This window comes from Kogia breviceps, chromosome 18, assembly GCF_026419965.1.
Source record: "Kogia breviceps isolate mKogBre1 chromosome 18, mKogBre1 haplotype 1, whole genome shotgun sequence".
NCBI lineage: Eukaryota > Metazoa > Chordata > Mammalia > Artiodactyla > Physeteridae > Kogia > Kogia breviceps.
This window is the reverse complement of record NC_081327.1, coordinates 43,366,743-43,393,793: the sequence shown is the minus strand read 5'-3', so window position 1 is coordinate 43,393,793 and position 27,051 is coordinate 43,366,743. Positions and strand designations below refer to the sequence as shown.

Genomic DNA, 27,051 nt, shown 5'->3' with positions numbered 1-27,051 from the left:
TCTGGCTAAAGGTTTATCAATTCTGTTTTATCTGTTCAGAGAATCAGCTTTTAGTTTTATTGATCTATGCTGTTGTTTTCTTTGTTTCTATTTAATTTACTTCTCTGATCTTTACATGATTTCTTCTATTGACTGGGTTTTCTTTTTTCTTTCGCTAGTTGTTCTAAGTGTAGGGTTAGGTTGTTTATTTGAGATTTTTTCTTGTTTCTTGAGGTAGGATTGTATTGGCATAAACTTGTCTTAGACCTGCTTTTGCTGCATCCCATAATTTTGGGGTCATTGTGTTTTTATTGTCATTTGTCTCTAGGTGTTTTTTCTTTGGTTTCTTCAGTGATCTCTTGGTTATTTAGTAGTGTATTGTTTAGCCTCCATGTGTTTGTGTTTTTTACAGTTTTTTTCCTGTAATTGATTTCTAATCTCATAGTGTTGTGGTCAGAAAAGATGCTTCATACAATTTCAATTTTCTTAAAATTTGCCAAGGCTTGATTTGTGACCCAAGATGTAATCTATCCTGGAGAATGTTTTGTGTGCACTTGAGAAGAAAGTGTAATCTGCTGTTTGCGGGTAGAATTTCCTTTAAATATAATTATAATTATAATTAAATCTATCTGGTCTGTTGTGTCATTTAAAGCTTGTATTTCATTATTAATTTTCTGTCTGGATGATCTGTTCTTTGTTGTAAGTGAGGTGTTAAACTTCCCCACTATTATTGTGTTACTGTCTATTTCCCCTTTTATAGCTGTTAGCATTTGCCTTATGTATTGAGGTGCTCTTATGTTGGATGCATGTATGTATTTATAATTATTATATTTTCTTCTTGGATTGATCCCGTGTTCATTATTTAGTGTCCTTTCTTGTCTCTTGTAACATTCTTTATTTCAAAGTCTATTTTACCTTATATGCCTATTGCTTCTCCAGTTTTCTTTTGATTTCCATTTGCAGGGAATATCTTTTTCCATTCCCCCACCTTCAGTCTGTATGTGCCCTTAGGTCTGAAGTGGGTCTCTTATAGACAGCATGTGTATGATCTTGTTTTTCTATCTGTTCAGCCAGTCTCTGTCTTTTGGTTGGAGCATTTAATCCATTCACATTTAAGGTAATTCTTGATATGTATGCTCCTATTACCATTTTCTTAATTGTTTTGGGGTTTTTTTCTTGTAGGTCCTTTTCTTCTCTTGTGTTTCCTTCTTAGAGAAGTTCCTTTAGCATTTGTTGTAGAGCTGGTTTGGTGGTGCTAAATTCTCTTAGCTTTTGCTTGTCTGTAAAGTTTTTGATTTCTCTGTTGAATCTGAATGAGATCCTTGCTGGGTACAGTAATCTCGGTTGTAGGCTTTTTCCTTTCATCACTGTAAATATATCATGCCACTCGCTCCTGGCCTGCAGAGTTTCTGCTGAAAAATCATCTAATAACCTTATGGGGATTCCCTTGAATGTCATTTGTTGCGTTTCCCTTGCTGCTTTAAAATTTTTTCTTTGAATTTAATTTTTAATAGTTTGATTAGTATGTGTCTTGGAGTGTTTCTCCTTGTGTTTATCCCATATGGGACTCTCTCTGCTTCCCAAAGTTGATTGACTCTTTCCTTTCCTGTGTTAGGGAAGTTATTGACTGTAATGTCTTCAAATATTTTCTCAGACCCTTTCTGTTTCTCTTCTTCTTCTGGGACCCCTGTAATTCGAATGTTGGTGTGTTTAATGTGTCACAGAGGTCTCTGAAACTGTCCTCATTTTTTTTTTTTCATTCTTTTTCCTTTATTCTGCTCCTCAGCAGTTATTTCCACCATTCTATCTTCCAGCACACTTATCCATTCTTCTGCCTCAGTTATTCTGCTATTGATTCCTTCTAGAGTGTTTTTAATTTCAGTTATTGTGCTGTTCATCACTGTTTGTTTGCTCTTTAGTTCTTCTAGGTCCATGCTAAATGTTTCTTTTCTCCATTCTATTTCCGAGGTTTTGCATCATCCTTAGTATCATTACTCTGAATTCTTTTTCAGGTAGACTGCCTATTTCCTGTTCACGTGTTTGGTGTTGTGGGTTTTTACCTTGCTCCTTCAAATGCAGCATATCTCTCTGTCTTCTCATTTTGTTTAACTTACTGTGTTTGGGGTCTGTTTTCCACAGGCTGTAGCTTCATAGTCCCTCTTACTTCTGGCGTCTGCCCCCAGTGGATGATGTTGGTCCATTGGCTTGTGTAGGCTTCCTGGTAGGGGGGACTCTTCTCTGTGTTCCAGTGGGTGCAGCTTGGTTTCGTCCCTCTGGTGGGCAGGACTGTGGCAAGGGTGTGATTTGGAGTCTTGTGTGAGCTTAGAACGACCTTAGGCAGCCTGTCTGCTAAAGGGTGGTGTTGTGTTCCTGTCTTGCTAGTTGTTTGGCATGAGGCATCCAGCACTGGAGCTTGCTGGCCTTTGGGTGGAGCTGGGTGTTAGTGTTGAAATGGAGCCCTCTGGGAGAGCTCTTGCTGATTATTATTCCCTGAAGCTGTGAGTTCTCTGGTGGTCCAATGTCCTGGACTCAGCTCTCCCACTTCAGAGGCTCAGGACCGACCCCTGGCCAGAGCACCAAGACCCTGCAAGGTACACAGCACAGAAGAAAAATAAAGAAAAGAAAATGAACATACAGGATCCCAAGACAAATGATAAAAGCCAAACTAAACAGACAAAAACACAAAGAAACAAACACACTCACAAAAAGAAAAGAAAAAAATTTGGAAAACAAAAGAGAGCAACCAAACCAATAAACAAACCCCAAAATGAAAACAAACACTAAAAACTAGACTAACAAAAACAAAAAACCAAAAACAAATCAAACAGGTAAAGCATACTAAAAAAAGGTAAAAGAAAGCATACAAAAAACACAAAAATGATGTAAAGTCAAAACAAAAGTTTGAAACAAAAGGGAAAAATACAAAACAAAGAAGTAAAAATAGAAAAATGGAAAATATAGTTAAAAAGAAGATAAAACATAAGGAAAAGAACAAAAGGAGAAAATGCAATATAACAAAAAGTACAGTACAAATAGAAAAAAATAAAATAAAAAAATGTATTAAAAAAAAGTAAATAAAAATTAAAAGAATAATAGAAGAGCACACAGAAGATGATGCTGCAGGAAGATGCTGAGTTCTCATCTCCCCACAGCAAGGGAGCTTGCAGGACTCTGATGGGCACCCAGATGCCCAAGAAGACGGGAGGAACCCCCAAGTGAACCGCCGACCCACACAGCTTGAAGGATCTTGTTTCACGAGCCGGGGGTCGGGCCAAAGTTCCTACCTTTGGAGCTCTGAGTCCAAACCACTAGACTAACAGAGAACCTCAGACCCCAGGAAATATTCATTGGAGTGAGGTCTCATGGAGGTCCTCATCTCAGCACCAAGACTCCGTTTTACCCAACAGCCTACAATCTCCAGTGTTGTAGGCCTCAGGCCAACAACCAGTAAGACAGGAACACAATCCCACTCATAAAAAAAATGAAAAAAAATGACACCGCACAAATATATGTCACAGATGAAGGAGCAAGGTAAAAACCTACAAGACCATATAAATGAAGAGGAAGTAGGCAATCTACCTGAAAAATAATTCAGAGTAATGATAGTAAAGATGATCCAGAATCTCAGAAATACAATGGAGGCATGGATTGAGAAAATATAAGAAATGTTTAACAAAGATCTAGAAAAACTAAAGAACAAACAGAGATGAACAACACAATAACTGAAATGAAAAATACACTAGAAGGAATCAATAACAGAATAACTGAGGCAGAAGAATTAATAAGTGAGCTGGAAGACAAAATGGTGGAAAAAAGTGCCAAGGAGCAGAATAAAGAACAATGAAAAACATTGAGGACAGTCTCAGAGACCTCTGGGACAACACTAAACACAGCAACATTTGAATTATAGGGGTCCCAGAAGAAGAAGAGAAACAGAAAGGGTCTGAGAAAATATTTGAAGAGATTGCAGTTGGAAACTTTCCTAACATGGAAAGGAAAGAGTCAATCAAGTCTAGGAAGCAGAGAGAGTCCCATACAGGATAAACCCAAGGAGAAACACTCTGAGACACATATTAGTCAAACTATTCAAAATTAAATACAAAAAAAAAATTAAATACAAAGAAACAGTATTAAAAGCAGCAATGGAAAAGCAACAAATGACATACAAGGGAATCACCATAAGGTTGTTAGCTAATTTTTCAGCACAAGCTGTGCAGGCCAGAAGGGAGTGGCAGGATATACTTAAAGCGATGAAAGAGAAAAACCTACAACCAAGATTACTGTACCCAGCAAGGATCTCATCAGATTCGACAGAGAAATCAAAAGCTTTTCAGAAAATAAAAAGTTAAGAGAATTCAGCACCACCAAACCAGCTTTACAACAAATGCAAAAGAATTTTCTCTAGGTGGGAAACACAAGAGAAGAAAAAGATACACAAAAACAAACCGAAAACAATTAAGAAAATGGTAATAGGAACATACATGTCAGTTATAACCTTGAATGTAAATGGATTAAATGCCCCAATCAAAACACACAGACTGGCTGAATGGATACAAAAACAAGACCCATATATACACTGTCTACAAGACTTAGGAACACATACAGACTGAAAGTGAAGGGATGGAAAAAGATATTCCTTGCAAATGGAAATCAAAAGAAAGCTGGAGTAGCAGTACTCGTATCAGATAAAATAGACTTTAAAATAAAGTCTGTTACAAGAGATAAGGAGAGACAGTACATAATGATCAAAGGATCAATCCAAGAAGAAGATAAAACAATTATAAATATTTATGCACCTAACATAGGAGCACCTCAATGCATAAGGCAGATGCTAACAACCATGAAAGGAGAAATTGACAGTAATACAATAATAGTCAGAGACTTTAACACCCCACTTACACCAGTGGACAGATTATCCAAATTGAAAATAAGTAAGGAAACACAAGATTTAAGTGAAACAATAGAACATATAGATATAATTGATATTTATAAAACATTCCACCCAAAAGTGGCAGAATACAGTTTCTTCTGAAGTGCACATGCAACATTCTTCAGGATAGATCACATCTTGGGTCACAAATGAAGCCTTGGAAAATTTAAGAAAATTGAAATCGTATCAAGCATCTTTTCTGACCACAACGCTATGAGATTGGAAATCAATTACAGGAAGAAAAAGAAAACTGCAAAAAATAAAAATACGTGGAGGCTAAACAGTGCACTACTAAATAACCAAGAGATCACTAAGGAAATCATAGAAGAAATTAAAAATACATAGAAACAAATGAGAATGAAAGTACGATGACCCAAAACCTATGGGACACAGCAAAAGCGGTTCTAAGAGGGAAGCTTACAGCAATTCAAACTCACTTCAAGAAACAAGAAAAATCTCAAATAAACAATCTAACCCTACACTTAGAACAACTAGCGGAAGAAAAAAGAAAACCCAAAGTCAGTAGAAGGAGAGAAATCATAAATATCAGAGCAGAAATAAATGAAATAGAAATGAAGAAAACAATAGCAAAGATCAATAAAACTGAAAGCTGTTTCTTTGAGAAGATAAACAAAATTGATAAACCCTTAGCCAGACTCTTCAAGAAAGAAAGGGAGAGGGCACAAAGCAATAAAATTAGAAATGAAAAAGGAGAAATCACAACTGATACTGCAGAAATACAAAAGATTGTAGGAGACTACCACAAACAACTATATGCCAATAAAATGGACAACCATGAAGAAATGGACAAATTCTTGGAAAGGTACAATTTTCCAAGACTGAACCAGGAAGAATTAGCAAATATAAACAGACCCATCAGAAGTAATGAAATGGAAACCGTAATCTAAAGTCTTCCAACAAAGAAATCCAGGACCAGATGGCTTCACAGGCAAATTCTATCAAACATTTAGAGAAGAGATAACACTGGTCCTTCTCAAACTCTTCCAAAAAATTGCAGAGAGAGAAACACTCCCAAATTTATTCTACGAAGCCACCATCACCCTGATACCAAAATCCGAAAAAGACATCACAAAAAAAGAAAATTATAGACCAATATCAGTGATGAACATAGATGCAAAAGTCCTGAACAAAATACTAGCAAACAGAATCTGACAACACATTAAAAGCATCATACACCATGATTAAGTGGGATTTATCCTAGGGGATGCAAGGATTCTTCAGTATACACAAATCAATCAATGTGATACACCACATTAAGAAATTAAGGAATAAAAACCATATGATTATCTGCATAGATGCAGAAAAAGCTTTTGACAAAATTCACTAAATTACACCCATTTATGATAAAAACTCTCCAGAAAGTTGGCACAGAGGGAACTTACCTCAACATAATAAAGGCCATATATGACAAACCCACAGCAAGCATCATACACAATGGTGAAAAATTGAAAGCATTTCCACTAAGATCAGAAAAAAGACAAGAATGTCCACTCTCTCCACTATTATTCGACATAGTGTTGGAAGTCCTAGCCACAGCAGTCAGAGAAGAAAAAGAAAGAAAAAGAATACAAATTGGAAAAGAATAAGTAAAACTGTCACTTTGCAGATGACATGGTACTATACATAGAAAATCCTAAAGATGCCACCAGAAAACTACTAGAGCTAAACAATGACTTTTGTAAAGTTATGGGATACAAAATTAATGCACAGAAATCTCTTGCATTCCTATACACTAACAACAAAAGATCAGAAAGAGCAACTAAAGAAACAATCCCATTCAGCATTACAACCAAAATAAACCTACCTAAGGAAATAAAAGACCTGTACTCAGGAAACTATAAAACACTGATGAAAGAAATCAAAGATGACATAAATAGATGGAGAAATATACCACGTTCTTGGATTGGAAGAATCAATACTGTGAAAATGACTATACTACCAAAAGCAATCTGCAGATTCACTGCAATCCCTATCAAATTACCAATGACATTTTCCACAGAACTAGAACAAAAAATCTTAAAACTTGTATGGAGACACAAAAGACCCCTAACAACCAAAGCAATCTTGAGAGAAAAAAATGGAGCTGGAGGAATCAGACTTCCTCACTTCAGACTACACTACAGAGCTGCAGTAATCAAGAGAGTATGGTACTGGCACAAAAGCAGAAATGTAGATCAGTGGTATAGGATAGAATGCCCAGGGATAAACCCACACACATATGGTCACCTAATGTACAACAGAGGAGGCAAGAACATACAATGGAGAACAGACAGCCACTAGTAAGTGGTGCTGGGATAACTGAACAGGTACATGTAAAAGAATGAAATTAGAACACCATACACAAAAGTAAACTCCAAATGGATTAAAGACCTAAATGTAAGACTGGACACTATAAAACTCTTCGAGGATAACATAGGAAAAGCAGTCTTTGACATAAACCACAGCAGGATCTTTTTTGACCCACCTCCTAGAGAAATGGAAATAAAAGGAAAAATAAACAAATGGGATTAATTAAACTTAAAAGCTTTTGCACAGCAAAGGAAACCATAAAGAAGACAAAAAAGACAACAGTCAAAATGGGAGAAAATATTTGCAAATGAAACAACAGACAAAGGATTAATCTCTAAAATATACAGACAGCTCATGGAGCTCAATATCAAAACAAACAGCAATCTAATTAAAAAATGAGTGGAAGACCTAAATAGACATTTCACCAACGAAGACATACAGGTGGCCAAGAGGCACATGAAAAGATGCTCAACATCACTGATTATTAGAGAAATGCAAATCAAAACTACAGTGAGGTATAACTTCACACCTGTCAGAATGGCCATATCAAAAAATCTAGAAAGAAAAAATGTTGGAAAGGGTGTGTTGAAAAGGGAACCCTCCTGCACTGTTGGTGGGAATGTACATTGATACAACCACTATGGAAAACAGTATGGAGGTTCCTTAGAAAACTAAAAATAAACTACCATATGACCCAACAATCCCACTACTGGGCATATACCCTGAGAAAACCATAATTCAAAAAGAGACATGTACCACAATGTTCATTGCAGCACTATTCACAATAGCCAGGACATGGAACCAACCTAAATGTCCATCGACAGATGAATGGACAAAGAAGATGTTGCACATATATACAATGGAATAATTGAGTAATAACTCAGCCATAAAAAGGAATGAAATTGAGTTATTTGTAGTGAGATGGATGGACCTAGAGTGTGTCATACAGAGTGAAGTAAGTCAGAAAGAGAAAAACGCATACCGTATGCTAACACATGTATATGGAATCTTAAAGAAAAAATGGTACTGATGAACCTAGTTGCAGGGCAGGGATAAAGATGTAGACATAGAGAATGGACTTGAGGACACGGGGTGGGAAGGGGAAGCTGGTGTGAAGTGAGAGTTTCATGAACATATATACACTACTGAATGTAAAATAGGTAGTGGGAAGCAGCATCATCGCACAGGGAGATCAGCTCGGTGCTTTTCGATAACATAGAGGGGTGGGATAGAGAGGATGGGAGGAAGCTCAAGAGGGAGGGGATATGAGGACATATGTATACATATGGCTGATTCACTTTGGTGTACAAGAGAAACTAATACAGTATTCTGAAGCAATTATACTTCAATAAAGATGTATTAAAAAGAAAGAATAATTTTAAAAAGACAACAACAGAACAAAATGAAAAAAGAATATTAGTAGTAATGTTTTCCTGTGACCTCAACTGTCAGTGTCCTTGCCCCCACAGAGAGCCACAGCCAATCTCTGCCTCCCCAGGAAATCCTCCAGTACTTCTAGGCAGGTCCCTGGACCTGCTCTGGGCACTCTGGGGCCAGCTCAGACTCTGACCTGGCCTTACTGCAGCATGTACTTGCCTCCAAAGTCCACAGCCTCAGTTGTGGGAACACTCGTCCATTCAGATATTTCACAGATGCAGGGTTTACCAAGCCGATTGTAGATTTAATAGGCTGCTCCTGAGGCTACACAGAGAGATTTCCCTTTCTCCTCTTTGTTCTCACTGCCGCTGGAGCTCAGCTTCAGTTCTGGCCCCATCTCTGTGCTTTAGGTGGAAGGTTACGTTGTTTGAGATTTTTCTTGTTTCCCGAGGTAAGATTGTATTGCTGTCAACGTTCCTCTTAGAACTGCTTTTGCTGTCTCCCATAGGTTTTGGACCATTGTGTTTTTGTTGTCACTTGTATCTAGGTATTTTTTTATTTCCTCTTTGATTTTTTCAGTGTTCCATTGACTATTTAGTAACATATTGTTTAGCCTGTACATGTTTGTGTTTTTTACAGTTTTTTTTCCTGTAGTTGATTTCTAATCTAGTAGCATTGATGTTGGAAAAGATGCTTGATATGATATCAATTTTCTTGCATTTACCGAGGCTTGTTTTGAGGCCCAAGATGTAACCTGTCCTAGAGAATGTTCCATGTGCACTTGAGAAGAAAGTGTATTCTGCTGCTTTCGGATGGAATGCCCTATAAATATCAAGTCTATCTCTTCTAATATGTCATTTAAAGCCTGTGTTTCATTATTGATTTTCTGTCTGGATGATCTATCCATTGGTGTAAGTGGGGTGTTAGAATCCCCCACCATTATTGTCCCCCACTGTTGATTTCCTCTTTTATGGCTGTTAGCATTTGCCTTATATATTGAAGTGCTCTTATGTTGGGTGCATATATATTTACAATTGTTATATCTTCTTCTTGGATTGATCCAAGTGTCCTTCCTCATCTCTTGTAACAGTCTTTATTTTAAAGTCTATTTTGTCTGATATAAGTATTGCTACTCTAGCTTTCTTTTTATTTCCATTTGCATGGAGTATCTTTTTCTCTCCCCTCACTTTAGTCTGTATGTGTCCCTGAGTCTGAAGTGGGTCTCTTGTAGATAACATATATACAGGTCTTGTTTTTGTATTCATGCACTCAGTCTGTGTCTTTTGTTTGGAGCATTTAATTCATTTACATTCTAGGTAATTACTGATGTGTATGTTCCTATTGCCATTTTCTTAATTGTTTCAGATGAATTTTTTCCAGTCTTTTTTTTTTTTTTCTTCCCTTCTTCTTTTGTTCTGTTACGGTTTGACTCTTTTTAGGGTTGTGTTTGAGTTGCTTTTTCTTTTTTGTTTGTGTATCTATTTAAGTTTTTGGTTTGCAGTTCCCTTGAGTTTAGATATAGCAGTCTGTATATGTACAATGTTGTTTTAAGTTGCTGTTCTCTTAAGTTCAAATGCAGTTGCCATTTCCTGCATTTATACTTTCCTATTCTGATGGTTGCCTCTTTTGATATCATATTTGTGTGTGGATGATTTCCTCCTTTTACTGTATGTTTGCCTCTACCAGTGAGCTTTCCCCACCTAGAGAAGTTCCTTTAGCATTTGTTATAAGGCTGGTTTGGTGGTGCTGAAGTCTCTTAGCTTTTGCTTGTCTGTAAAGCTTCTGATTTCTTCTTCAAATCTGAATGATGGCCTTGCTGGGTAGAGTAGCCTTGTTTATAGGTTTCCCTTTCATCACTTTAAATATATTGTGTCACTCTCTTCTGACCTGCAGAGTTTCTGCTAAAAAATAGCTGATAACCTTATGGGGATTCCCTTATATATTATTTGTTGCTTTTAATACTTTTTTTTGTATTAATTTTTTTAGTTATATGTCTCAGCATGTTCCTCCTTGGGTTTATTGTGTATGGGACTCTCTGTGCTTCCTGGACTTGGATGACTCTTTCCTTTTCCATGTTAGGGAAGTTTTTGGCTTAATCTCTTCAAATATTTTCTCAGGCCCTTTCCTTTTCTCTTCTTCTTCTGTGACCCCTATGATGCAAATGCTGGTGTGGTTAATGTTCCAAAGATCTCTTAAACTGTCCTCATTTCCTTTCATCCTTTTTTCTTTATTCTGCTCTGTGGGGATGATTTCCACAAATCTGTCTTCCAGCTCACTTATTCGTTCTTCTAGCTCAGTTATTCTGTTATTGATTCCTTCTAGTGTGTTTTTCATTTTGGTTATTTTGTTGGTCATCTGTTTGTCTGTTATTTAAATCTTCTAGCTCTTTGTTAAACATCTCTCGTATCTTCTCAGTCTATTTCTCCATTCCTTTTATGAGATCTTGGATCATCTTTACTATCATTACTCTGAATTCTTTTTCAGGTAGATTGCTTATCTCCTCTTCATTTAGTTGTTCTTGTGTGTTTTTATCTTGTTTCTTCATCTGTATCATATTTCTCTGTCCTCTCATTTAATCTAACTTTCTGTGTCTGTGGTCTCCTTTCCACAGGCTGCAGGATCATAGTTCCTCTTGCTTCTAGTGTCTACCTCTTGGTGGGTGAGGTTGGTCTAGGGGATTGTGCTGTCTTCCTGGTGGGAGGCACTGGTGCTTGCCCTCTGGTGGGTGGAGCTGGGTCTTGTGCCTCTGGTGGGCAGGGCTGTGCCAAGGGGTGTGTTTTGAGGTGACTGTGAGCTCAGTATGACTTTTGGCAGCCTGTCTGCTGATGGATGGGACTGTGCTCCTATCATGTTGGTTGTTTGGCCTGAGGCATTCCAGCACTAGAACCTGCAGGCTGTTGGGTGGGTCCAGACCCACCCAACCCAATTTTGGTGCCAAAAAAAATTTTGGTGCCAAAATTGCGACCTATGGGAGAGCTGATGCCAATCAGTATTCCCTGGAGCTTCTCCTACCAGTGTCCTTGCCCCCACAGTGAGCTGTAACTGACCCTCGCTTCCCCAGGAAACCCTCCAAGACCCCTAGGTAGATCTAGCCCAGTTTCCTATGGAGATACTGCTTTGTGGTGGGTCTTTGTGCACATGAGACCTTGTGTGTGTCCTTTAAGAGTGGAGTCTCTATTTCCCCAAGCCCTGTGGAACTCCTGCACTCCAGCCCTGCTGGCCTTCAAGGTTAAATGCTATGGAGGTTCTTCCTCTCAATGCCAGACCTTCAGACTCTCTTGGAGGGCTATTTTTATTTGAGAAAGTCCCTATGTAGCTTGCATGGGTTTAATATTTTTTGGTGCAAGGGCTGTTTTTAGTATGGATATCTGCCACTTCTTTTCTCAGTGTATGCTGGCCATTATCCCCTTGATAAGGGGGTGTGACATGTTGTGGTGTCCAGAGCCTGCACTGGATATTGAGCAGGGCCTCCCATTTGCTCTGTGGTTGTCACTGACCTGTCAGGGACAGGGTGTGCTCCCTAGTTGTTGGAGTAGAAGCCCCCAGATCTTGTTTCTTAGCTGTGTTTCTGATCTGCAGTACAAGGTAGGTGGGATTGGAGCCCTCCCACTGGGAGAGAAGCCACTGAGTATTCTTCCTCTGGAGGTGTTTACCTGTAAGTGTGCTCTGTTGTGTCACCTTTCACCCATTGTTTGAGCTCTCAGGTTACACTGTTCTTGGCACTGCTCTCAGCCCCATCTTAACTGTGAGTATGCCTGCATTTGGCCCTGGCGTCTCTCTGGCATAGTTTTCAACAGTCCACCAGCGTAGATCCACTGAAGTCAGGTCCCAGGATTGCAATAAACATGGATCTGGACCTGCTATGGGCACTTTGGAGGCAGCTCAGACTCTGGCCTGGCCCAACCCCCATGTGTACATGCCCACAAAGTCCACAGCTGCTAAAGCTAGATCCATCTCGGCCATGGGAGCACTCATTGTCCATTCAGATGTTCTGCAGGCGCTGAGTTTACAAAGCCAGTCTTGGGGATGTAAATGCGCAGTTCACTCAGCCACAAGAGAGATTTCAGTCCTTCTTTCTTAGTTGCACTGCCTCTGGGGCTCAGCTGTGGTTTCAGTCCCACATGTGCTTGTGGGCCAGCCACAGGTGTCTGCTCCCAAGGGTGTTCCAGAGTGCATGAGCCTGCCTGAACAGGAGTGGGCAGAGTAGGTGGCGCCTGGGGGCACATGAGCCTGCCCTAGGAGGGCGGGGGTGGAGAAGGCGGTAGCTGGGGGCTTGTGAGCACCCCCGTCCCAGCGGAAGCCCTTCCTAATGCCCACAGAGGCAGGGGCTGGTGTGTGGGGAGAGAGGCTGCAGTGGTGGCCTTGCCCTTTGCGCGTCTCTCAACAATGGCGCTTCACTTCTATGGCAGTCCAGGCTTCCTCCACGAGCATTCCCAGTTGTGGAGTCTTCACTCCTGTCCTGTCAGGCTGTCTCCTTGCAGCCAACAGCAGTCCTCTCCCTGAGACTGCTCTCCAAATCCCACGTTCCAGCACCTAGCTCCCATCGTGATGGTGGACACACGTCTCAGGCTGGGGCATGCAGAACTGTGGCACAGACCCTCTGTGTGGGTCTCACTCTGTCCTGCTTGCCACAGACTGGTTGCTGCACTCTCGTCTGAGCCTGTGAAGCTCCCATTCTCCCCCAGCTGATCTCCCTGCTGGTGATGGGACTCCCCTGGGTGTGGGAACCTCTCCTTCAGCTCCCCACCAGGGACACAGATCCTGTCCTGTTTCCTCTCTCTCTTTTCCCTTCTTTCTTTCATACTACCCAGTTACACGGGGATCTTTCTTGTCCTTTTAGGTGTCTAAGGTCCTTTGTTAGTGTTCAGCAGGTGCTCTGTGAGAATTGTTCCATTTGTAGATGTATTCCTGATGCATTTGTGGGGAGAAGTGAATTCCATGTCCTCCTACACCTGCACCATCTTGACTTTAGAAATGAATTTTCTAGAAGAAAAAACTATGATGAATTCCAGGTAACAGATGAGATCCAGATTTCAGATGAGATCCTTAAGTAATAAAATACCATTAGATTTAGTAGACTCACAAACGTGAGACTACAGAGGACTCTAAGATAATAGGCAGGTGACATCAGAAACAGAAATACTAGGCAAGACCATGGCCTTGAATTTTGGTTAGGGGAAGAAGGTGGGGACATTCTGGACACCGGGGGCTACAACCAAGACAAATAGTAGCAAGACAAAACAGTTATAAAAAATAATTCTGATGTGTATTGGGAGGGACGATAGTGAACTTAACATCAGGAAATAACAACTTCTAAGATTTTATTTGTTGCTTCTGATCTTGATCCAGTACTTGAGTTCTATGCTTCTGTTAAGGGGCTTAGTAAACCCCCACAGTCAACCAAAGGCCAGGCTATGATAAGGGTTTCCATTTTAAACAGATTCAAGTAACATTAAACCAGAAAAAGAAATAAAGTTCATTTAAGGCACTGCTGTGTTTTTAGAAGGACCTGGGTTATGGTGGAAGAACAGCGTAGCAGTAAAGAACAAAGGCTCAGATATCAAATAGACATCATTTCCTCTGCTTCCTTACTATGTGACTTTGGCTGGGGCTATGACTTCACCGATATGACCTTTGATAGACCTACAGTTAGCTGTAGTAGATATCACCAGTTTTCGAAAACCGTTTTACTATCCTATACCCCCACCAGCAATGTCTTAGAGTTCCAGTTCCTCCACACCCTCACCAGCATTCTGATGAGTCTGTTTTTTACTTTATATTTAGCACTTTCTGTGTCCTCTTTAAGAAATCTTTTATAACTCAGTGGCTTTATTTTAAAGTTTTTATCTTTAATTCACCAAAAATTTATTTTAATAAGAGATATGAGGTAAGGATCCGAGTCAGTTTTTTCCCAAATGCTCTTTCATTTGTCCAAAAACGTTTCTTAAAGACTTTCTATTTTAAATGCCACCTTTAGGGAATTTCCAGTCACAATGACTTCTTAGGTTTATGATATGAAATGCTCCAACACTTGGCGATGTTCAATAAAATATTAAAGCATCAAAAGACAGAGGTAAACTTCTAAACAAATCAATATCTCTGTGGACCAAACATAGAATAGAAAAGCAAAATGGTAAGTGGAGCTGAAGTCAATATCCTTCTGTGTTGTGGGTTTAAAAAACAAAAGAGCAGTATTTGCCATGGGTGTAGCTCCGGTGAGATAAGGAGTACTTCAGGTGCTCCATCTGAACCAGTGGTGTGAATCCTGGATCACAACATGAATTGAGGGGCTGGAGTAAGCGATCTTTTCATGAAAGAAGTCTGGGGGAAAAAGTTTCTGGTCACGATGTTAGGCTGTACCTTTCAGGAAAACTCTGGATACATTTGGAGGAAGATAAATTCTCATAACCAGAGCAGAACCAAGCTTCCTGTGAGCTTTGTGACAGCATCAGGGATATTCCCCATATCAACTTCTTGGGGCAGGAATCCTAACATGCTGTTATCAGACATCATTCTCAACTGGGGGATCAGGATTTGGGTGGAGGTAAACATAAGCCTACCTGATTAGGGATTGGATTGAACACTGAAAGAAGAGAGATGGGGTGGAAATAAACCTCAGAATAGCTAAAAATTCCAAACAGAGGAACAAGTTTACTCATTTGAAAGAAACCAACCAAATTAATAATCACAGTATGAATTCACTATAAACAGAATTGATTTCTTAAGGTAAATATATTTAAGGTGCTCAAGGAGGTAAATAAGGAACAATTTAAATAAAAAACAAAAGATGAAGAATGAAGAAATCACTTCTAGAATGAAGATCACAAAGCATAAATGCAAGAATGCAGTGAAGTGATTGTGAAACAACAGAAGGAAATAAAATATTCGTTATAATTAAAGAAGTAGAAGAAAAGAACTGGATGAAGATAACATTGAAAGGAACACAGAGTGAGTTAACATTCATAAAAGCAAATAGAAGATAGAAATGAGAAGATTGAACATTAAATAAAAATGAAGAATTAGTTTAAAAGAGTTTGAAGGAGAAAGAGGTACAAGACAAAGGTGTTCTAACACATGCATGACTGTAGTCCCAGATGAGAAAGCAAAAGGAAAATAGAACAAATATTTAAAGATATAATTTAAGAAACACTCCCCAAATGAAAGTTCTTAATCTATTTCGTATTGAAAGGGCCACACTCTTTATGTTGGACAGAATTGACCCAAAATGAATTTTATCCTAGTAAAGTTATCAGACTCCAAAAAATAATGAATGCATCCTTCAGATAGTCAGGCAAAAAGTTTATGTCACTTTTAAGAGAAAAAATATCAGGCTTACATCAATGACTTAGGTTGTGTTCCCTAAGAAGCAGTTGCTAAGATGGAGTTAGGAGTGCAAATAACACCTTTGAAACGAAGAGGAAGAAGCTCAACTGGGCAGGGAGAGAGAGGGGATTAATCTATGATGTTGACCTGACTGAGTCTTTGTCAGCCATATGAGGGGCTCCAGAGCAAAGATCCCCTATTAGAGGAGTCCTGCATTTGTCAGGCGTTGGCTAGGCACTGGTACCACCACCTAGTCTAGTCATTGCTGGGAGTGCCCTGAGAAGAATATGCCTTCAGCTACTGCTGCTTTGCTCAGTCATTCCCCAGGCACTGCACTGGGAAAAGCATGACCTGGATTCAAAAGCTGAAGCAGACCCTGCTGAAATTAACAGCTGGCAGTTGTCAACTGACCTCACTGGGCAGCAGGTTCTTTCATAAACAAGAATCTGAGCAGTGCATCTCCATGCCCGTCACGGTTCACCTTTTGTATTATGCCCATGAATAATACAAAACAGCTCCTCCAGGGCTCCAGTGGGCCTCTGTTCGTAAGGGGAAACTTAGAATAGGGAAATTAGCAGGATGAACTACAACCTCACTGTTGCAAGTTGGTCTCAGTGTTGCAACGGGTATACATTGTCTCCAAATTCCACTTTCATTCTAAGTTCTTTTCACCTTCAGCTACCAGCTCTGCTTGTTTCACTGACTTGCCTGGTAGGGTGACCTCAAACATATCCTCATTGCTCAGGGGCCTGGGTCATTGGTAACCATACTCATCTCAGGCTAAGGATTGCCCTTGACAATTAAGTCACATTTGGGCAAGAAAATACCAAGAGATGCCCAATTGTGTCACCTGAATTTCACACATGTTCCTTGTTGCCCCACTGTGTAGCAGACACCCTGTTTTCTTCTGTTGTTCAAGGGGTCATTATCCCCTGACAAGGTGGTGACTCCTCTTACAAGGAGCCTAAAGTACTCATGTTGCAGCTGTAGCTTGTAGCTCCAGAATACCAATTTGAAGGAATTCTTGCTCTATCTCCTGGTGAGTGTTCCCTCTTTGAGGACCAGGACCTCTAACTCTGTGGAGCCCAGATTTGTGGAGCTGGGAAACCAAGATCCCCTGGATTCCTGAAAGGTGATGGTAAGTGGGAGCCCCTCCTGCTTCCACTCTTTGTTTCCTGGATGCTGTGTCCTACTGAGGACACAGGCACCACGTAAAGGTCTCTAATTCAGTGTGTATACCATGATCTAGAGGATGGCTCCCCATCCTTGAAGGGTATTGCCTTTGAGGTGTTGCTTTAGCTTTACCATTCAGCAGTCTTTTCCAATGATCTATTAGGTTGGCAGCTTCTAGATGGTACAATAAATGATACAACAGGTGGATCCCATGGACCTACTTCTACACTCCCTTTATTGTAAAGTGGCTTCCCTGGTTGGATGCTATGTTGTGTGGGATTCCATGCCTATGGAATAGGTATTCCTTAAGCCCTTAGATAGTAGTGCTGGCTGAGGCCCTGAGAGAAGGAAAGGCAAACCCACATCTGGAATAGGTATCATCAATTCCTATGAGAAAAAAGAAAAACAAAAACCAGCTGGCCCTTCCAGGATGAAATGTACTCAACATTACATCTAGTGGCTGGTCACCATGTTGAAGGCTCAGTATTGGTGTCTGTTGCTTGCAGATTGCACATTTAGAGACAACAGTAGCTATATCAGCCTTGGTTAGAATCTGGGATGCTGGCCCCGTGAATAGCCTCCATCTCTGCCACTCTGGTAACTTTATTCATAGGCCCATTGAACTGCCTGGCTTATGACAAAGATGTAGTAATATCAACTCACCGAGTCATTTTGTTTACTTGGTGGTTTAATGCTCTTTCCATGATCGCTGCTTCCTGGTGACTGCTACTTTGTGATAGAAAGATCTTTACACTTCATGTCTACTCTCATAGGCCTATCCGTATGCCTTGTCCTAGGGCTCCTTGTCTTTCAGTCTTACCTTTCAGATCCCTGACCAATAGGCCAGGCCATTTGTCACTGCCCATTAGTCCATACATATTCTTACCACAAGCCACTTCTTCCATACAGAGTGGATGACCACCGCCTGAAGCTCTGACCATTGGGAACATTGTCTCTCTCCACTGTCTTTAAAGGTTGCCCTTGAATGAGGCTGTAATGCAACTACCATCCATTTTGGGCTTGAGTCTAACCATTAATTACCTCAAAGTTCAGGCTTTATCCACCTCCTTCACATGCTTTACATAGGTGTATTGTATATGGATGTATTATACATGGGTTGTACATAGGCCATAGATGTGAGCAAGGAAGGGCTCTGGTGAACTATAGTGGATGATATGGGGGTCTGGTCTACCTGTTCATGCAACTTAAGTGTATCCTGTGGTACTGCTCATGCTTATCCTTTATGTCCTATTTATATCTTATAATGGATTACTAGTAGGCCAACTTAACTTTATGACTTGGGTTCAGCAGTTCTGAATCTACAGTCACTAGGTATCCTGTGGTCAAATATTTGATCTGTCAGGTTCCACTATCATGCCAGAAGGTGTTTTTTAAAAATCATGTAATTTTATGCTACAGCAGTCATGGTTGTTCTAGGACCTCAGGGTCTACGTTGTGATTCTTCCCCTAGAGCTTGCTACAAACACACTGCACCCTTTATCACAACTGATACCTACAACACCCTATGGTCTACTGGATTGTATGACTCAAGTGGCTGAGCCACTTGCAACACAGCCTGTACCTTCTACAGAGCTCTTTCCTGTTCCTGGACTCATTCAAAACTGGCAGCCTTCTTTATTACCTAATATGTGGGCCAGAGCACTATTTCTAGTTATGGGATATGTTACCTGTAGAACCTGAAAAGGTCTAATGGGCATTGTACTTCCTACAAATAATGACAGCTTTTCGTTTTCCTTTCCAGCTTTTAAGACCTATTTCTTCCTCTCACCTAATTCCATCAGCTACTCTATAATACTGCAAAATAATAGCGGTGAAAAGTGAACTACTGAAAACTTCTTGGCTTGGTACATTTTGAGGGGGAAGAGTGGCTCTTTGATAATTAAAACGCTTTTTTCTTTTCCTATGGTACTTAATCCATTTAGATTTGCTCTCTCCTCTGGAGGTACATTTTCATGATTTTTTCCTAAAAATTCATCCATTTCAATAATATTTTCAAATATATAAAGTAATTGTAATTTGTTTTATATTTCCTCTGAATCTGTTATTTCCCCATTGTTCTTTCAGTTTTATTGAGATACAGTTGACATACAGTACTGCATATTTTAAGGTGTATAGCATAATGACTAATATTTATTATAAAATGTTATTTCCCCATCCTAATTTTTATATTTATGATTTCTACCTTTTTTCTTGTTTAGACAACTTATTAGCTAAATGGTTTGTTGGTGCCCCCTAATTTCTTGAATTGGGAACTTAAACTTTTATTCTTCTTTGAATAACTTATAAATTAACATAAATATTTAAGTTTACATACTTTTTTCTGAGCTCTGTGGTTATCCTATATGAAATTATATGTGCTCTTTTGTTATTTTTAAGAAAGAAATTGTGTAATTTTGGTTTTGATTTCCTTTTTGTTCCAAGAGTTGTTAAGAAAGTTGTAAAAATATTCTAGGGTGTTTTTCCCCTTTTGATCAGATAATTTTATCTGTATTATTTCTATATCTTGGGATTTGTTGATTTATTTTTTTGAGGGCTTAATAACTTTTGTGAATGTTCCAAGATTCTTAAAAAGACAGTATAGGGGCTTCCCTGGTGGCACAGTGGTTGAGAGTCCGCCTGCCAATGCAGGGGATGCAGGTTCGTGCCCCAGTCCGGGAAGATCCCACATGCCGCGGAGCGGCTGGACCCGTGAGCCGTGGCCGCTGAGCCTGCGCGTCCGGAGCCTGTGCTCCACAACGGGAGAGGCCACAACAGTGAGAGGCCCGCCTAGCACACACAAAAAAAAGACAGTATAGTCACCTGAAACATATATAATATTGTAAATAAACTATTCCTTAAGAAAAAAAGAAAAAGGACTATATTATGTATGTATATATGTAGTATAAATATGTATATTGAATACACATTGAACATAAATATTACTGATTGTTAGATCTTCATTATGGGTATATTAGTTATCTATTGCTATATAACAAATTACCACCAAATTTAACAGTATTAAACAACAAACATTTATTATTTCACAGTTTCTCTGGATCAGGAATCTAGGCACAGTTTGAGTCCTCTGGATCAGGGTCTCTCACCAGACTGCAGTTAAGGTGTCAACCAAGACTGCAGTGATCTTAAGTCTCAACTGTGAGAGATCAGCTTCCAGCCTTACTTACCTGGCTATTATGAGGACTCAGGTCCTCACTGCACTGGCTATTGGCTAGAAATATCAGCACCTTGCCACGTATGCCTCTCCACAGGACAAATTACAACATGGTAGTAGGTGTCCTCAGGGTGAGTGAGGGAAAAAGCAAGAGAGAGAATGACCAAGGTGGAAGCAAGAGTTCTTTTGTAGCTTAATCTCAGATAACATCATCACTTTGCCACATTCTTTTGGTTAGAAGAGGGTCACTAGGTACAGCCTACAATCAAAGGGAGGGGATTACACAAGGGCATAAATATTACAAAGCAGGGATCATTGAGGACCATTTTAGAGGCTGTTTATTATAGTCTTCCTTACGTCCAGTGGCTCCTGTCCTTCGCACATTCAAAATATATTCATCCCCACTCCCAGATCCCCCAAAGTCTCATCAAGTTAAAGCATCAGCTCATAGTTCAGAACCTTATCATCAAATCACACCCTGTTGTAGATGAGGCTCTTCAGGCATATTTCTTTTTTTTTTTTTTAACATCTTTACTGGAATATAATTGCTTTACAATGGTGTGCTAGTTTCTGCTTTATAACAAAGTGAATCAGCTATACATATACATATATCCCCATGTCTCTTCCCTCTTGCATCTCCCTCCCTCCCACCCTCCCTATCTCAGCCCTCTAGGTGGTCACAAAGCACTGAGCTGATCTCCCTGTGCTATGCGGCTGCTTCCCACTAGCTATCTATTTTACATGCTGCTCTCTCACTTCGTCCCAGCTTACCGTTCCCCCTCCCCGTGTCCTCAAGTCCATTCTCTACGTCTGCATCTTTATTCCTGTCCTGCCCCTAGGTTCTTCAGAACCATTTTTTTTAAAGCTTCCATATATATGTGTTAGCATATGGTGTTTGTTTTTCTCTTTGTGACTTCCTTCACTCTGTATGACACACTCTAGGTCCATCCACCTCACTACAAATAACTCAATTTCGTTTCTTTTTATGGCTGAGTGATATTCCATTGTATATATGTGTCACATCTCCTTTATCCATTCATCTGTCGATGGACACTTAGGTTGCTTCCATGTCCTGGCTATTGTAAATAGAACTGCAATGAACATTGTGGTACATGACTCATTTTGAATTATGATTTTCTCAAGGTATATGCCCAATAGTGGGATTGCTGGGTCGTATGGGAGTTCTGTTTTTAGTTTTTGAAGGAAACTCCATGCTGTTCTCCATAGTGGCTGTATCAATTTACATTTCCACCAACAGTCAGGTGTATTTCTTAAGTACAACTCTTACAGTTCCTCTCAATCTGTAAAGTTCCTTCCCATCCACATGACACAATAGTGAGGCAGGCATAGGAAAACCAGTATGGACATTTTTTGTTCAAAAAAGGGGGATATAGGAGACACAAAAGGGTCTCTGGTCCATTGCAATTTTGAGATCCAGTTAGACCAATGTTAGAAGTTCCTTGATTAGGTCTCAAGACCTAATGATTCTCCATAGGTTTTGGCTCTCTGGGCTTCTTGGTTTCACCCTGAGAGTCACCCTTCCTTTTTCAAGAAAAGTACCACTGGTCACAGTCAAGAAGTTGTTTCAGTCTGCTTTTCCTGCCAGTAGAGTTTGGGGGGGGGGGGAGGGAAGGGTGGATCTAATGGTCTCTTTTATTTTTTACTGTACTTTTCAGTTGGTCCCTTTCAGATCAAGCTGGCCGAGTTCTTGCTGGTAATAATTCTTGAAAAAAAGTGTGGGGCCCCTGTGAATGTCATTAGGGTTCATTTCATTAAACAAAAGTCACAACCAGAAAACTCTTCTAGTTAAGCCCTTCTTTATCTCCTAGGAATCTGTAGGACGAAGCTCTTCAGCTTCCTAGAGATCCTATTGTTTGAGAGGATCCCTGAAGCACACTCTGAATCTTCTTTAAAAGGCCCTTTGTGTGACTCTTCATAGTCCTCTGAAGGTACCACCTTATATCTTTCGTAGACTAACAAAGGTTTTTAAATTCACACCTTGGTGTCACCTTTAGACCAGGGCTCTCCTTGCAGTGCTACAGTATGAACTTTTCTTGGAGGCTATTTCTTAATGTTAGTTTCTTTTAAATCTGGGGAGGCTACAGTTTTCAAAACCATCAAGTTCTGATCCTTAAAAAAAAAGCTTTTTTAATTGTGGTAAAACACATTTAACAAAATACTGTAGACTTGGTGGCTTAAAAAGTAGAGATTTATTTTCTCACAGTTTTAGAGGATGGAAATCCAAGATCAGGGTGCCCACATAGTCAGGTTCTGGTGAGAGCTCTCTTCCTGGCTTTCAGATCCCAGCCTTTTTGCTGTGCCCTCACGTGGAAGAGAGAGTGCTCTGTTATCTCTTCATCTTATTTTAAGGGTACCAGTTCTATCTGATTAGGGCTCCACATTTATGACCTCATTTAACCTTAGTCACCCCTTTAGAGGCCCTATTTCCAATTGACTTATATGAAAGGGTAGGGCTTCAACATATGAATTTGGGAAGGGAACACAGTCCAGTCTATGACAGCCATATATGTGAGGGTTTATTTCTGGGCTCTCTATTCTGTTTCTTTGGTCTATATGTATGTCTTTATGTCTGTACCACAGTATTTTGATTACTATAGCTTTATAGTAAATTTTGAAATCATAAGTGTGAGTCCTCCAACTTTATTGTACAGTTTTTTTTAGCTAATCTGAGTCCAATGAGATTCCATATGAATTTTAGGTTTCTTTTTCTCCAAAAAATCTTTGGGATTTTGATCAAATCTGTAGATCACATTGACATCTTAACAACATTGTCTTCCAATCCATGAGCTTGGGATGTGTTTCCATTTATTTATGTCTTCTTTAATTTCTATTTTTTTCTAGATATAAATGACATATAACATTATGTAAATTCAAGGTATACATGCAATGACTTGATATATGTATATATTGCAAAGAGATTACCACAGTAAGGTAGCTAACACACCCATCACCCCACCTAGTTACCACTGTGTGTATGCATGTGTAGTGAGAACTTTTAAGATTTACTCTCTTAGCAGTTTTCAAGTATATGGTATTGTGAACTATAGTCACCATGCTCTACTAGATCCCCAGAACTTATAAATGGAATTTTGTACCTTTTACAACCTTCAGTCATTTTCCCTTCCCCTGGAAACCACCAGTCTGTTCTCTGTTTCTACGAGTTTGGTTCCTGTAGATTCTATACATGAGTGAGATCATGCAGTGTCTTTCTTTGTCTGACTTACTTCACCTAGCATAATGCCCTCACACGGTAGGATTTCCTTCTTTTTTAAAAAAAATAAATTTATTTATTTTTGGCTGCGTTGGGTCATCGTTGCTGTGCGCGGGCTTTCTCTAGTTGCGGCAAGTGGGGCTACTCTTCATTGTGGTGCATGTGCTTCTCATTGCGGTGGCTTCTCTTGTTGCGGAGCATGGGTTCTAGGCGAGCAGGCTTCAGTAGTTGTGGCTCACGGGCTCTAGAGCACAGGCTCAGTAGTTGTGGTGCACGGGCTTAGTTGCTTTGCAGTGTGTGGGATCTTCCCACACCAGGGATTGAACCCTTGTACCCTGCATTGGCAGGCGGATTTTTAACCCTGTGCCACCAGGGATGTCCCTCCTTTTTTATGACTGAATAATATTCCATTGTGTGTGTGTATCACGTTTTGTTTATCCATTCATCTGTTGATGGACACAGGTTATTTCCATATCTTGCCTATTGTAAATAATACTGCAGTGAACATGGGGGTGCAGAATATCTCTTTGAGATAGTGATTTTGTTTCCTTCAGATAAATACCCAGAAGTAGAATTGCTGGATTGTATGGTAGTCCTATTTTCAATTTTTTGATCAAACTTCATACTTTTTTCCCATATTTCTGCACCAATTTACATTACCACCAACAGTGTACAAGGGTTCCCTTTTCTCCACATCCTGGCCAACACTTGTTATTTCTTGTCTTTTTGATAGTAGCCATTTTACAGGTGTGAGGTGATATTCTCCATGTGGTTTTGAGTTCCGTTTCCCTCATGATTAGTGATGCTGAGAATCTTTTTTTTTTTTTTTTTTTTTTCACGGTATGTGGGCCTCTCACTGTTGAGGCCTCTCCCATTTCAGAGCACAGGCTCTGGACGCACAGGCCCAGCGGCCATGGCCCAGCCACTCTGCGGCATGTGGGATCTGCCCGGACCGGGGTACGAACCCGTGTCCCCTGCATCGGCAGGCGGACTCTCAACCACTGTGCCACCAGGGAAGCCCAATGCTGAGAATCTTTTGATGTACCTGTTGTCCATCTGTATATCTTCTTTTGAAAAATGTCTATTCAGGGTCCTTTGCCCATTTTTAATCAGATTATTTGTTTCTTTGCTATTGAATTGTATGAGTTCTTTGTATATGTTGGATATTATCTTCTTATCAGATATATGGTTTGTAAATCTTTCCTCCCATTCTGTAGGTTTCCTTCTCATTTTGTTATTTCTTTTGCTGCACAAAGCCTTTTATTTTGATGTAGTCTTGCTTGTTTACTTTTGCTTTTGTTGCTTGTGCTTTTGATGTTATGTCCAAAATATGATTGCCAAGACCAATGCTGAGGAACTTTTCCTCTGTGTTTTCTTCCAGGTGTTTTATGGTTTCAGGTCTTAGATTTATGTCTTTAATCCATTGTGAGTTAATTTTTGTGAGCTCTATAAAATATGAGTCAAAGTTCTTTTATGTGTGAATATTCAATTTTCCCAATATATTTACTGAAGCAATTATCCTTTCGCCATTGAATATTCTTGGTTCCCTTGTCAAACATTAGTTGACCATATATACATGGGTTTATTTCTGGGCTCTCAATTCTGTCTCATTGGTCTATGTGTCTGTCTTTTTGCCAGTACCATGCTGTTTTGATTGCTGTAGTTTTGTAATATAGTTGGAAATCAGGAAGTATGGTGCCTCCAGCTTTGTTCTTCTTAAGATTGCTTCAGCTATTTAGGATCTTTTGTAGTTCTGTATGAGTTTTACGATTGGTTTTTCTATTTCTATGAAAAATGTCATTAGAATTTTCATAGGGATTGCATTGAATCTATAAATGGCTTTGGGTAGTTTGGACATTTAAAAAAATATTAATTCTTCCTCTCCATGAACATGGAGTATTTTTCATTTACTTATGTCTACTTCAGTTGCTTTCCACAGTGTCTCATAGTTTTCAGGAAATTCTTTCAGCAGTGTTTTGTAGTTTTCATTGTACAAGTGTTTAACCTCCTTGGTTAAGTTAATTGCACAATATTTTATTCTTTTTAATGCTATTGTAAATGGAATTGTTTTCTTAATTTCCTTTTCAAATTCTTCACTGTTAGACTGTGGAAACACAACTAGTTTTTTTTGTTTGTTTTTTGTTTTTAATTTTCTTGGCCACACTGGCAGCACATGGGATCTTAGCTCCCCAGCCAGGGATCGAACCTGAGCCCCTTGCTCAGGGGCTCAGGTGTCTTAACCACTGGCCCGCCAGAGACGTCCTCACAACTGGTTTTTGAGTATTGCTTTTGTATCCTTCTATTTTGCTGAATTTGTTTATTACTTCTCTAACAGTTTTTTTGGTGGAATATTTTGGGCTCTCTACATATATGTCTCCTGTGAACAGAGATTCTTTTACTTCTGCCTTTTAAATCTGGATAGCTCTTATTTCTTTTTCCTGTTTAATTGCTCTGGCTAGAACTTTCAGTACTATATTTAATAGAAGTGCCCAAAGCAGGCATTTTTGCTTTGTTCCTGATTTTAGAGGAAAATCTTTGTCTTCCATGATTGAGTATATTGTGTGCTTTGGGTTTTTCATGTATGACTTTTATTATGTTGAGGTAGTTTCTTTCTATTCCTAGTTTGCTGAATATTTTTTAACATTAAAAGGTATTGAATTTTGTCAAATGTTTTTTCTGTATCAGTTGAGATTATCATGTGGGTTTTTTTCCTTTATTCTGTTAATGTGGTATATTAATTACATTAATCAGTTTTCATATTAAATTAGATTCCAGGAATAATTTCCACTTGGTCATGGGGCATATGCTGAATTAATATGCTGAATTAGGTTTGCTGGTATTTTGTTGAGGATTTTGCATCAGTGTTCATAGGGAACATTAGTTTTTAATTTTCTTGAAGTGCCCTTGTTTGGCTTTGGTATCAGGGCAATGTTGGCCTCTTAGAATGTGTTAGGACATGTTCCTTCCTCTTCCATTTTTTGTGAAAGTTTGAGAAGGATTGTATTAGATCTTTTTTTAAATGTGTGGATGAATTCACTGGTGAAGTAATCAGATAAAGGGCTTTTCTTCCTCTGGCGGTTTTAATTACTGATTGGATCTCCTTAATAGTTACAGGTCTATTCAGATATTCTATTTATTCTTGACTTATTCTTGATAGGTTGTGTGTTTTTAAGAATTTGTCCTTTTCATTTAGATTATCCAATATGTTGACATCCAGTTATTCATAGTATTCTCTTATAATCTTTTTATTTCTGTAGAATTGGTAGTAATGTCCCCACGTACATATCTGATTTTAGTCATTTGAGTCTTCTCTCTTTCTCTATTTTTATTAGTCTCTCTAGCTAGGTCTACTTTGTTAGTTTCTTCAAAGGACCAACTTTTCAATGATTGTCTCTATTGTTTTTCTATTCTGTTTTGTTTATCTCTGTACTAATCTTTATTATTTCCCTCCTTCTGCTAGCTTTGGGTTTACTTTGTTCTTCTTTTTGTTCTCATTTAAGCTATAAAGTTAGGTTGTTGATCTGAGATCTTTTTAAATTTAAGTATGTATAGCTA

General features: G+C 39.2%; 1 long non-coding RNA gene across 10 annotated transcripts in view; it reads left to right on the top strand.

The window, feature by feature from the left end:
- The window catches only part of LOC131744416 (uncharacterized), a 198,617-nt gene that overhangs the window by 88,038 nt on the left and 83,528 nt on the right, over nt 1-27,051 (top strand). Inside the window, exon 3 of one of the 10 annotated variants that reach the window (XR_010837967.1) lies at nt 22,094-22,213. The exons of the other annotated variants lie outside the window; for them this stretch is intronic. This is a non-coding gene — a long non-coding RNA (uncharacterized lncRNA). The remainder of the gene's footprint in view (nt 1-22,093; nt 22,214-27,051) is intronic. 10 annotated transcript variants of the gene reach the window in all.